This window comes from Globicephala melas, chromosome 13 (genome assembly GCF_963455315.2).
Source record: "Globicephala melas chromosome 13, mGloMel1.2, whole genome shotgun sequence".
Lineage (NCBI taxonomy): Eukaryota > Metazoa > Chordata > Mammalia > Artiodactyla > Delphinidae > Globicephala > Globicephala melas.
This window is the reverse complement of record NC_083326.1, coordinates 59,174,232-59,187,082: the sequence shown is the minus strand read 5'-3', so window position 1 is coordinate 59,187,082 and position 12,851 is coordinate 59,174,232. Positions and strand designations below refer to the sequence as shown.

At 44.3% G+C, this 12,851-nt stretch overlaps 1 protein-coding gene across 7 annotated transcripts in view; it reads right to left on the bottom strand.

Moving 5' to 3' along the window:
• Window positions 1–12,851, bottom strand: part of PTPRM (protein tyrosine phosphatase receptor type M) — a 745,966-nt gene that overhangs the window by 66,366 nt on the left and 666,749 nt on the right. The window lies entirely within an intron of this gene.

The window sequence follows — 12,851 nt, the reverse complement described above, 5'->3', positions numbered from 1 at the left end:
CTCCCTCCGTTTTCACCACCCACCCCGCCAAGCCACGTGCCCCCTGAATGATCAGCGTAGCCTCACCCTGGGGCTCCCCCAGCCTGTTCTCCCCATCTCAGCCACAGCTTGCCTCTGCAAAACGTTACTTTCCTGCTTAAAAAGCTTCCAAGGGGTTTCCACTGAGTAAAACCCAGATTCCTTAATGAGGCAAATGTGGCCCCGCACAGCCTGTGCCTGGACCGGGTCTCCAGTGTTGGCTTTTGCTGTCGCAGGTGCCACCTCCCTGGGATCCCTGCGACGACCCCCTGCCCGGACCCCTCCGAGCTTGCTTCATTCGTTCTTATCCCCTTCCTGGCCCCTGGTGGGAATCTGAGTGTACGACCCACATCCACGGGGGAGCACTTAGCCTGCTCTGTGCCAGGCACCCTGGGAGGGATGGTGAGGGATGCAAAAGTGGTAATAGAAATATAGCCCCTGCTTTCAAGAGGCTTGTGGCTGTATAAGGCAAGAACACACCACACTCGCATATAAAGTGCAGTAAGGTCAGCGTCCTGGGACTCCTGAACTTCAACTGAGATGTGCACACCTCTGCAGACACAAGGAGATTTTTCAAGGGGGACATGGGTAGTTTCCAAAGCAGTAATTTCTAGACACTTAGCGGCTTTATGGACTCTGCCCAAACTGATCTCCCTGAGGAGTTCCAGGAACAGTGGTCTCTCTCAAACTTGACAAAGCCCTCACTCATCTTAAATATTACTATGGGGCACTGCCCTGGTGAAAAGACCTGCAGGTGTGAAACCAAGGGGTGGACTGAAATACTGACCCTGGAAACTCACAGTGCTTCCTGCCTTCCCTTATGAAACATACTTATATAAAGGGAAAAATCTGGTGTTAAAAATGGGGTGTTTTGGTTCATCCTGAGATGCTCTGACTTCAGGACATCCAAAGTGGTAGAGGCTGGTAACACTTATTCTTTTAACTGGAACTGGGCTGTTCTGTAGGACAGCCAGGTTTTCCTGGATGCAAACCATGGATGAAAGTTTCATGTGTTTTCTTTCAGATTCGGTGTGCTTTAATCTGTAAGGTGGTTAAACTCTATTTATTGCACATGATAAAATATTTATTCTCATTATATCAATCCTCATTTTATATTAGAAAATAATTAAATATCACCTATCTCCTATTAACAAATAAATGTATATAAACCTATGATGAAAATTTTAGATAGCAACTTAAAATGTTCAAAGGGGATACATAATTTTTTCAAACTTCTTTTGGGGATTCACAAGGGAAACCATTTGCAGACCACTGTCAGCCAGTGATGTATGTCTACAGTAGTCAACGTCAGGAAGAGATTGTACTTCTTCCTGCAGTGGTGGAGTGCAGAGTGGATGTGACTTTGGTGGGAGGAATGAGGGGGGCAGGTCCTCTGGGTGAAACATCCAGTAGGGGCGACTTAGTGCCACCTGAGTGGGGAAGGGACACATGGGAGCCATTTTGAGACAACATGCGAAATTTTTACAAGAATTGTGGGTTCAGACCTTATGAGTAGTAGAAGAAGACATTAAAAACACAACTAGGGAAAAATCTTTTAGACTGAAAGCCTACCTTCTAGGAATAAGGCAGAGGAAGAAGTGTTTGGTTGTCTGAGAGGAGGTGGGTTGGCCTGATGTGTGACGAGGTATCCACAGCCATAAGGAAGGGAGGGAGGGAGGGAGGGAGGGAGGGAGGGAGGAAGGAAGGAAGGAAGGAAGGGAGGGAGGAAGGGGGCCTGGAGGCGGTGGGCCCAGTGGGCTAGAAAGCTGAGCCCAGGTATCAAAAGGTCAAGTCCAGAGGGAGCCCCTGAGCTTCCTGCAGATGCAGACAGACATCAGTGTCCAGAGCGGAGGGATCTACTCTATTTATTGAACAAAAACTCCTGAGAGTGCTTCCCTGGTGGCGCAGTGGTTGAGAGTCCACCTGCCGATGCAGGGGACACGGGTTCATGCCCTGGTCCGGGAAGAACGCACATGCCGCGGAGCGGCTGGGCCCGTGAGCCATGGCCGCTGAGCCTGCGCGTCCGGAGCCTGTGCTCCGCAATGGGAGAGGCCACAACAGTGAGAGGCCCGAGTACCACAAAAAAAACAAAACAAAAAAAAGTCGCCCTAAATTTCTGATCCATTATTGTTATTGCTGCTGCTGGAGATAATCTAGAATAAGTATTATGAAGTCACTTACTCAACGTTCCAAACATCAGATGTCCCTTCAGTGGTTTCTGAATAAGTTTTTATTACAAAACTTTAAGTGAGTTTTCAATCTGATGCTTCTATAACACTTACGTTTATAATTTTACATTTAGTAGCTTTTCATTTTTGTAGCAGTGAAACATAAAAGGTAGAATATGCCACCATGCTTTACGGACTGCATCTGTCTGGTATGTCACAAAAGTGACAATGGTGACACAGAAAGCAGTTGGCTTCTGCATTAATAATTAGTAATCCTTAACAACACTTATTTGATAGGTGCATCTGCTCTCCCCTGAGGCTACTTAAGTGAAAATCATGGAATTTTTATGAATAATTTTTGGTTTCAGCTGCAGAAAAAGAAAAGCGAAGTTGAGACGGCTAGGTTCACAGGATGAAATTTGCTTATTTTCCTGAATTGTTAAGAATACCCCCCCGATTACCATTTGAAAGAAACAATAAAAATCAACTAAAGATTTAGAAGCAAACACTGAGAAATTGTTCTGTGATGGGGAAAACTTGGGAATACTTTATTTAACCTAAATTCAAAAATATAAGTGGCAGCATTTTCTAAGGACAGCTCTCATGTGAAACACTCTTTATGTCCAGCATTACAGGGTTAGAATGTTCACCAGTGGAAATTTAATTTAGTGACCAGTCCAATGGAATTTTAATTTTAATTTAGTAAAAGAAGAGAAGATTAGTATTGAAGCTATAATGAAATAATGCCTTGTTAGAAGTAGGGTCATACCTAAATAGACATTTCTCCAAAGAAGATATACAGATAGCCAACAGACACATGAAAGAATGCTCAACATCACTAATCAGTAGAGAAATGCAAATCAAAACTACAATGAGATATCACCTCACACCAGTCAGAATGGCCACCATCAAAAAATCTACAAACAATAAATGCTGGAGAGGGTGTGGAAAAAAGGAACCCTTTTGCACTGTTGGTGGGAATGTAAATTGATACAGCCACTATGGAACAGTATGGAGGTTCCTTAAAAAACTAAAAATAGAACTACCATACGACCCAGCAATCCCACTACTGCGCATATACCCTGAGAAAACCATAATTTCAAAAAGAGTCGTGTACCACAGTGTTCATTGCAGCTCTATTTACAATAGCCAGGACATGGAAGCAACCTAAGTGTCCATCGACAGATGAATGGATAAAGAAGATGTGGCACATATATACAATCGAATATTACTCAGACATGAAAAGAAATGAAATTGAGTTATTTGTAATGAGGTGAATGAACCTAGAGTTTTTCATGCAGAGTGAAGTAAGTCAGAAAGAGAAAAACAAATACTGTATGCTAACACATATATATATGGAATCTAAAAAAAATAAAAGGTTCTGAAGAACCTAGGGGCAGGACAGGAATAAAGACGCAGACGTAGAGCATGGACTTGAGGACATGGGGAGGGGGAAGGGTAAGCTGGGACGAAGTGAGAGAATGGCATGGACATATATACACTACCAAACGTAAAATAGATAGCTAGTGGGAAGCAGCCACATAGCACAGGGATATCAGCTTGGTGCTTTGTGACCACCTAGAGGGGTGGGATAGGGATGGTGGGAGGGAGATGCAAGAGGGTGGAGATATGGGGATATGTGTATACGTATAGCTGATTCACTTTGTTTTAAAGCAGAAACTAACACACCATTGTAAAGCAATTATACTCTAATAAAGATGTTTAAAAAAAAAAAAGAAGTAGGGTCATAAGTGATGACTTAATTAATGACATTAAACAGTGGGTTTTTTCTTTTTTGGTTACTACATTTCCATGGTTCTCACGCAATGACAAATCCCTTCTTACACTGGAGTAGGTTTACCCACTGCCTGAGTCTTTTTTTTTTTTTTAACTTTTCTACTTCTTTTCCTTTTTTTAATTGAAGTATCGTTGACTGGTGAGCAGGAACTTGCTGAGTACCCTGTTTCTCCTAAATTGGCTCACAAGGTGCTCCTCTTATGTCTGAAAAAACTAGGCATCCACTGTGTGTGCATCCACTTCCTCTAGGACACACCATCCACATGGTGATGTTTACACCTCACTCATACCATCCCTTAAAATTCTCCTTTCAGACTGAAATAAGAAAGTGTGCCAACATGAACTGTGCAAACATTCATGGCTTTCTCTAGATAATTAGTGTCATGGGATGTCAGTTTCCAGGTGCATTACTAGAACATATGAAATCCTGATTGGACACCAAAAGGTCATGTCAGATTTAATTACTAGAAAATCGGTATAAACCAAACACTAATGGACAGGCTACTATAAAATCTAAAACAGCTTGGGAAACCTCTGTCTGTAGTATCAGTCATAACCCCTCAACTCTTGGCTTTTTTTTGGTTAATAATCTGACTTTCATCTTATTCACTAAAAATAATTATAAAATACTTAAAAACAATAAAGAATAATATAGTAGGTATTATTTAATGTGTTAATAAAGATAAATTTAATCAATAGCCACTTTCTTCCTAAGAGATACCAGAAACTTCGTATTTCATCGTCACCCTCCCATTTTTTATATTTGTATTTTCTAGTATCTTAATTCCAATATGAGTTCATCCTATGTTGATTAGTCATTATTATAATTCTTCTTCTGTTATACATTTTTATAGCCTTCATAATTTTTATTGTGGTTTTCCTTAATTTATCTTTACAAGGAGAAGTTTGTGCATTTCCACACCACTCTTAACTATGTCTCAAGTCAACGGTAAAAACAGACAAAGAAGCACTTTTTTTTTTTTTTTTTGTGGTACGCGGGCCTCTCACTGTTGTGGCCTCTCCCGTTGCGGAGCACAGGCTCCATAAGCGCAGGCTCAGCGGCCATGGCTCACGGGCCCACCCGCTCCGCGGCATGTGGGATCTTCCCGGACCGGGGCACGAACCCGTGTCCCCTGCATCAGCAGGTGAACTCTCAACCACTGCGCCATCAGGGAAGCCCAAGAAGCACCTTTTTAAAAACAGTAAACTCAAAACAAAATGACTCAAGTATTCTGGATACCTTCTTCCTTTCCCTCACCCATTATTTTAAGACCTTAAAAGAAGAAAATAAATGAAAATAGTGGCTTTGCGACCTAACTTTGTCATAATATTTTTAGAGGTTTTCTTTTTTCTTAAGCAAAAGCTACATGTGTTAAAATCAATTTATTTTTATTTATTATTAATTAATTAATTAATTTATTTTTTGCGGTACGCGGGCCTCTCACTGTTGTGGTCTCTCCCGTTGCGGAGCACAGGCTCCGGACGCGCAGCCCCAGCGGCCATGGCTCACGGGCCCAGCCGCTCCGCGGCATGTGGGATCCTCCTGGACCGGGGCACGAACCCGTGTGCCCTACATCGGGCAGGCGGACTCTCAACCACTGCGCCACCGGGGAAGCCGGAATCAATTTATTTTGAATCATTTCAAAATAAAAGTCTACAAGATCACCCATGGAAGCCTTAAAATAATTTCTGATACACAAACAGTCCAGCCCCACCCAACATAGACAGGCTGCAGAAACAGGCCAAGAGCACACGTCTTGCCCTTTGTCTCCCTCTGATTTCCCCCTCTGTCTCCCTCTGATTTCCCCCTCTGCTCCTCTGTCATCATTATTCTCTTTCCCAGATCATTGCTCAGCCCCATTTTCTCCTCCAGTGGTTTCCTGGCCTTCCAAAGCTCCTCTCCTTGTGTGATTCTTATATCAGAAATTGGTTTGGAAGAAGCCTCTTGGGAAGGGACTTGTCTGGTCCTTGGAATTAAGCTGTTTTCACTTACATGTAGTCTGACTCTAAGGATGCATCAGAGAGGCCTCAGGACTCCACGCTGGTGTTCTTTGCTGCTATCAGAGATGGTCAATGTCTGCAAGACTTCAAAAACTGAAGGAAAATATGCTCCCTGCAGTTGATGAGTTAGCTTATTGTCTTTGCAACCCGTGTTTGTTTAAAAGTCAACAACAGCGACGATAATTTTTGTAGTCTGGAGGGGGATGCAGGATGCTGGTGAAAATGTAAGTGGTTCCCTTTGGTACATCCTGGAAGAAGCACTAACAGGTGTAGAATGTATTAGCTTTTATGAAAATGACACGAGCATACGCTATACTTGGGTTAAAGCCTGACTACCTATGTGCTTTGAGCGATGTGTTTTTGGAATCAATGGAATAATGATAAGAATTTTAGCTAATACTTACTGAGAGGTTGCTGGCAGAGCTGGAATCTGAGCCTCAGCAGTGTAACTTCAGTGTCTACACTCTAACTAACCACTCTGCTCTACTGCCTCTTGCAGGGGAAAAAGCCTTGTCCTAGTTACTGACATAAAACATATTTGTATATGGAAGCAATTTTACGGCCAAATAAAATCTTTAGGTTTCAAAGATTTGATTGTGACCATGTTACCTAAGCAAAGGACTATTTGTGAACAGAACCAGTAACAGGGTGACTCCTGGCAGGACTAGAATGTTCCAAAGCATTTCTGGAAGCCCCATCTACCTAAATGAACCGTTACTTGGCTTTTGTTCCTTTTGGACTATACTCAGCCCTCCTCTAGAATCACGCCACCCTAGCAGTTACATAAACATTTCCAGCTTGCAGTGGTGCCCCTGTGAATGGGAATGCAAAGGCTGCTATTATTCTTGACATGGAAACTGAAGGATAAAGGCAGATAAGTCATATTTGAGCGGCGGCAAAGACGAGGCCTCCAAAGAGGAACTTGTGTATAGAAGACAACGGCGGGGTGGTAGGCAGCGTGTGGCAAGGGTCCAGTCTCAGATCCAGAGATGAGAGGCATTCCCACTGGTCCCTGATCCCCGCGACAGGCTTGATGGAGATACGCGCGAAGAGCTGCAAGGAGGCGGATGAGAAAGCGTTTGCAGCCTCGGGAGGGAGGAACATGACAAATGTTCACATTACAAGAGCCTCTTGCTGGCGGAGTCACAGAGCATCCATCAGGCCTGTCTCCAAAGAGAACCCTCGTGCACTCATCCTGAGTGCTTGTTCACGCTCTCAAGAGGGGCACGGAGAGAAGGCCATCAAGGAGGGAAGAAAGAATGGCAGCCTTCAGAGTGGAGGGGTTGGGTGACCCAAAGGAGCTGCCTGCCTTCTGTCAAGGAGAAGCAAAGCGAGAAGGGGAAAACCTCCATATGTTTCAGGGGCCACTGCCAGAGAAATAAAAGCTTGCATGACTCACTATCTTCTTTAATTAAGCTTTTTTTCAGTACACAAGTGGGATCCATTTTTATTTAAGAAAAAGAGAATGAATGTGATAAATTAGTAAAGTAGAGGTAAGCTGACACCCTAGGCGCGGCGGAGCGCAGGCTATCTCAAGTTTTCGACGGCACTGGGAGATCTCCAGAAGCATCCCTTTGAGTGAGAAGGCGAGAAAAAGAACTGGCAGTGGCTAGAAACTTCCTCAAGTTTGCTGCCTTGAGAAACTTGTCCAAAACCGTATCGATGGGCGATAAAGGACCCTGGTCCCGAGACGCAGGAAGAGTGTGGTTCTAGGGCAAAATCAGGCCTCACTTCTCCACCTGCTCAATGGTTTAGGGCTGGGAGAGAGAAACAGCTAAAATACCGCCCAAATCTGACGTTGCTGTAAACTCACAGATCGGTAACAGCTGGTTGCTTACATACATGGCACACTGTGTAATTCCCGAGCCAGTGCTCTATTCCCAGCCCTGTACTTAGCAGGCACTTGGTAGAGGCATAGAAATATTGGTTCAATTTTCGATGAACTATGCCTGAGAGGAACAGCTTGGCTTTGCAAAGAGGGGTGAAGGCCGGGGTAGGCCAGCCCCAGAGAAAGCACCTGGGGGGTGTGTCACAGCTCTGTCCTTTCAGGACGGAACCTGGAAGAAAGATGTGACCTCCTACGTTTTCCTCACTGTTAACCAAGGCCCCTCAGGAGGCTGGAAACACATGATGTTCCTCCTAAGTTGAACACGGCGTACGCACTATTCAAATACGAATGTTCACCCATACAGTTCGCAAATCCTTTTGCAATCGTGACTCATTTGAACTGACATGATGAGAGTCACTTAAATCTATTTGTGCTTTAAGTTTCAACTGTTTCAATTACAAAACAAGAGAGTTGGACTTAAAGGTTTTTTAAAGTTTCTACCATCTCTAAAAGATGCTATCATTTTTCTACTTCAAATCAGGAACACTTCCAAATTACTCTGAAAGATTTAAAAAGCATTTGTTTCCAGGCAGTTGAGGACCCAGTACCTGTGAGACAGCATTTGTCTTCAAATTATTCTGTATCAACTTAGGTTCTGTTCCTTGAGGGATATGTTTCCGCCATAGCATCTGTGACAACCCCGAAGGATGGTACCTAACATGATCTATTTTTGGTTTCATCTTTTAATATGCAAGCTGACTTTAAACGTTCTCACTTCTAATGAGAGAGTTTATTAAGAGCACAGGGCTGAGCCATGTCTGTGATCCGACCTTTTGGTTAACTGGCCAGTAACTTTTGAAATTAATCTGGTGAAGAAAAACTATCGTTTTAAAGGGAGTTTGTGGATAAGCTGTTTTCTTGAAATTGTTCATTTTCCCTTGGAAACCTGCAGATGGAGAGTAAGATGAAGGTGGGCCCTGCATGGAGACCTCGGCCCTGGGTGTCGGGAATACCTAGACCTCCTCAGAGGTCACTGTTTCTCTAGGTATAAATCACACTTCCTCAAAGCCTTCCTATTTAAGTTTGGAAACTCGAGCATACTCCAGTTTACCGGGCAATACTTTTAAATCAACCTCTAATAGGATATGATAAGTGAATCCAAACATAACCTACAACCCACTGACAATGCGGGAACACCTTAGCCAGGAAGAACAATAGCTGCTAATGGAGAATTTGTACTTGAGGTGTGCGCAGAGCTGGTGCTTGGAGGAAGGAATAAAAACAAAAGTTGTTTACTGAAGGCTTAGCTTTTGATTTTAAAAAATGTTTCCTTTCAATTCTACTGAGAAATAATTTCAAGTGCTCATCTCCACCTGGAGGTCAGAACCCAGGAGACAAAAGCTCTTTACAGAGTGTGTAGAACTTGCACGGACCCTCTGGCAAGTCTCAACTTGCTGAGGGCAGCAGTGTGCGCTTCTAGGTCCCGGTAATTACTGCTTCAGACGCCCGGGAAAATTTAACCCATATTCATCTTTCTGAAAATCCTTATTAACAATGTTCATGCCACACAGGGTATGTGGATGAAATGCAGAAGAAACACAAATGAAAAGTAAACGGAATGGAGTCACTGTAGCAAAGTTCCAACTGTTCTGCCGTAGTGGAGGATAGGAGGTATTTCCACTGTAAACCTTCACACCCCACGTTTTTATTATTTTCATGTAAGAGTCTGCCCCTAGCTCAAAGTCTCTGGAGGAAATTTGCTTTAGGTTTCTCTTTTCCAAATTAGTAACAGCTTATAATTATGGACAAATAAGACTGACTATCTAAGGTGTAGTTGGGGGGCCATATACGCGTGAGCAGAGTCAGCGTGGAGCTAAGCAAAGTGACTTCGACAAAGTGGACAGTCTCCAAAAACAGTGCCTTGATTTACTGACATGTTGAAAGAAAAAGTGTTCACGAGAACAGGAGGTGACCAGCCCTTAACTTAGAACAGACACAGTCACAGATACTGGAGCTAAAAATCCATCCAGGTCAGTAGACACCGTGTCAGGCCAGCGGAGGTGCCGTGTGGCTTGGATGGAGTGTTCTACTGCCTGGTTGGTGCTGGGCACGTGGCAGCTCCCCATTCACGCATCTGCTCATCCCTTCACTCCCTCCCGCGCTCCTGCCGTCCCACTGGGCATCTGCTTCGTGCCCGCCCTCCACCAGGCCGTGAGTAGGCGCTTATGGCCCTTCTTTGGATGCCAGGCCATGAAGCAGCCTTCTGCTGAAGCATCTTCCTCTCTGGCTGGCCTGAGACACAGACTACCCTTGCCAGGCTGAGGGCAGTTCTGTCCGATGGACAGTAAGTCTCTCTCAGTTCCTGGGTCTATGCCAGCGTGACTTGGAGTCCTGAAATGTGACACTGAGTGTTCAGAGTCTCTGGGCAGGAAAGATGAACATCTTTTAAATTCTAGATTGTTAAAATCCATATAATTTACTCTCCTTGAGTATAGGTGCCCCGACACCCACTTTACCGTTTCTTTCTTTCTGAATCGTGCTAATTCAACAGGGTTGGCCACCCAACTAGAGTTCTGAGCTCGGCCTTGATCTTGCCATGCAGAGTCTCTTTGTTACCATCAGCATTAACTCCCTGGATCAGCTAAGCCCTGGACCAGGGTGTCTTCCAGATGCCCAGATGCCCAGCTGGGAACAAGGCGACTCCAAACGCTCAGTGTCATATTTCAGGACATTTAAGACAATTTTAATTAAGAAGTATTTTCAGGTATGAACGTATCATAGAAAATTTGCTTTTTGAGATGCATCACAACTAAGGAGGAAGATGCTGGATCCTAGACTCATTTTGTAAAAGATTCACCACGTGACTTTGGGGGGTGAGCTTCGTGAGGCCCACAGAAGTGGCAGCACGCAGTGCAAGGTGGGGATCGTACATTATCCTGCCCCACCAGCCACTACAGAGATGCTTGCAGAGCCCTGATGCAAGGCACAGGCACTCAGCTACGTGTTAGTTCTCCCCATGGGCCTCAAATCTATTTATGAAATGAGACGAGTAATATCTTAAATGGTCAGAGGACAGAAAATACATTAAATTAGTTACAGCACAAAGCCTAGTACATAAAAGGCACTTAATATTTACTGAACGATGGACAAAGAAAAATGCCAAGTTTCAGAAAGGAAAGGACTATATAAACCCAAAGTACGAATACAGAAAGAAAATGTATCTACTATTTTTTTCTTAAATGAGAAGGAATCACACTTAAAAATCAACAGTTTTGACACTAGAACATATTTAATATTAGAAAACATACTTTAGTTGTATGCAACCTGGATTGTTGAGTAAAATAAAAACTACAACTGCCCCCTGCCATTCCTGTTGTCTGGGTCATTCATTTCTATCCCAAATTTTCTTGTGGTTACTCCCTGTTATCTTTGTTTGCAGGTTTTTCTCTCCAGGATAATTCCACACTAATTAATCTTCTTAAAGCACTGTTTTCACCACCACATGGCGTAGAAACATCCTTCCTTTTTCCCTCCCTGCCTTTCTGCCTTTCATTAAATAATGCTCCTTATTCAAAGCCTTTTAATGTGTCCTCACTTTACCTGTCAGTTCTTTGTTCTTAACCCCTCTAATTCAGGGGTCTTAATCTAGGGGGTATAGATCTTTCAGGCTGGATTTTAGTAAGTTGGAGAATGCCTGAACTTCTGTGTAAAATTGTGTGTCTGTGTGAATTTGTCCTGAGCGGCGATCCATTTCAAGAAGCAACCCAGAAGACCCAAGATGCCGTGGATGAAGACCTTTCCCCCTCAGGCGGTCTCCCTCCTGACCACTGCCAGGGGCTGTGCTCCTCCTGGACCTTGGGTGTCCTCCCACTCGGTCCATCCTCTGGATGAAGACCTGCCTCCCCCTCTACCCCCCGTCTGGCTCCTCTGAAACCCGGCCAAGCGCGGGTGCCCTACCCCGTGACTGCGTTGTGCCCCCCCGGATTTCCTGTCCTCTGGGTAGGATCTCCTCGTGCTTCTGTGCATCTCCAGCCCACAGATGAGCTTGGAAGTGAGGCAGAGGGATGCGGCGCTGGACAGCCATGTCCATCCCAGACTTACAGCCATTTCTTCCACAACTGCCTCACACTGTCTTTCCTGAGTTCTCTGAGCAGGACCCTTGAAGTCAGTTTGAAAAATAAATGTAAATAACGATGAAGAGAACGCTTCTCGTTCTCGCACCACGTGGCTGGCAGGCATTCTCCCGAATCGTCTTGGAGGATTACGATCCGTTCTGGGTGACCCTACTCGCCTGTGTACTGCCTCTCTCCATGAACCAGCTTTTGAAATCCCAGCTCTGCCCCGCCTCTTTGTGTGGACGAAGCAGCCGCAGACGTGAGTTCCTCTCCTCTGACCCCTGGCACGCCAAGTTGTTAAGTGCTGAGTGTTATACTTGTATTAATGGCTGGCCAGGCAGATGTGATGAAGTGCATACCGGATCATCAATATATTAGCTGCCAGATGGAAAACAATTAAAGGGTGGGGAGACGGGAAGAACACACTCAAAAAGCCACCGATCTGGCTTGAATGCGGTCCCTTCAATTTGCAGAAACATTACCGTGATCATCAAAGGTCAAAGTCAGTTACTGGTGGAAAAAAATCAATAAAGTTGAGGGAGGGGGAGAGGCTGAAGGGATAAATTCATGACACGCCCTCTGCATTGAAGGGACTTGCTAGAAATCTATGTATTTCCAACTCTTGGGGATAAAACCAGTTGTCAGGAAAATGGACCATTCATGTAGTTTCAGGGGTTCCTGCTGTGAAGTGAGTTTAAAGACTCATCTCAGTGCAAAATAGAGACGAAAAAAAAAGAGCAAAGGAGGGATTCAAAAACTGCACCTGCCTGTTAGACTTCATCACCCTTTTTGCTGGACTTTGAGAATCAGCTTGTTTGTGGTTTTTGTTTTTTTAATGAAAGCTACCCACGAGCATGTTCTATTTACCTTGCCCAGGTCAATTACTGCAGACGAGCAGAAATCTTTATTACCGGCAACCCGAGG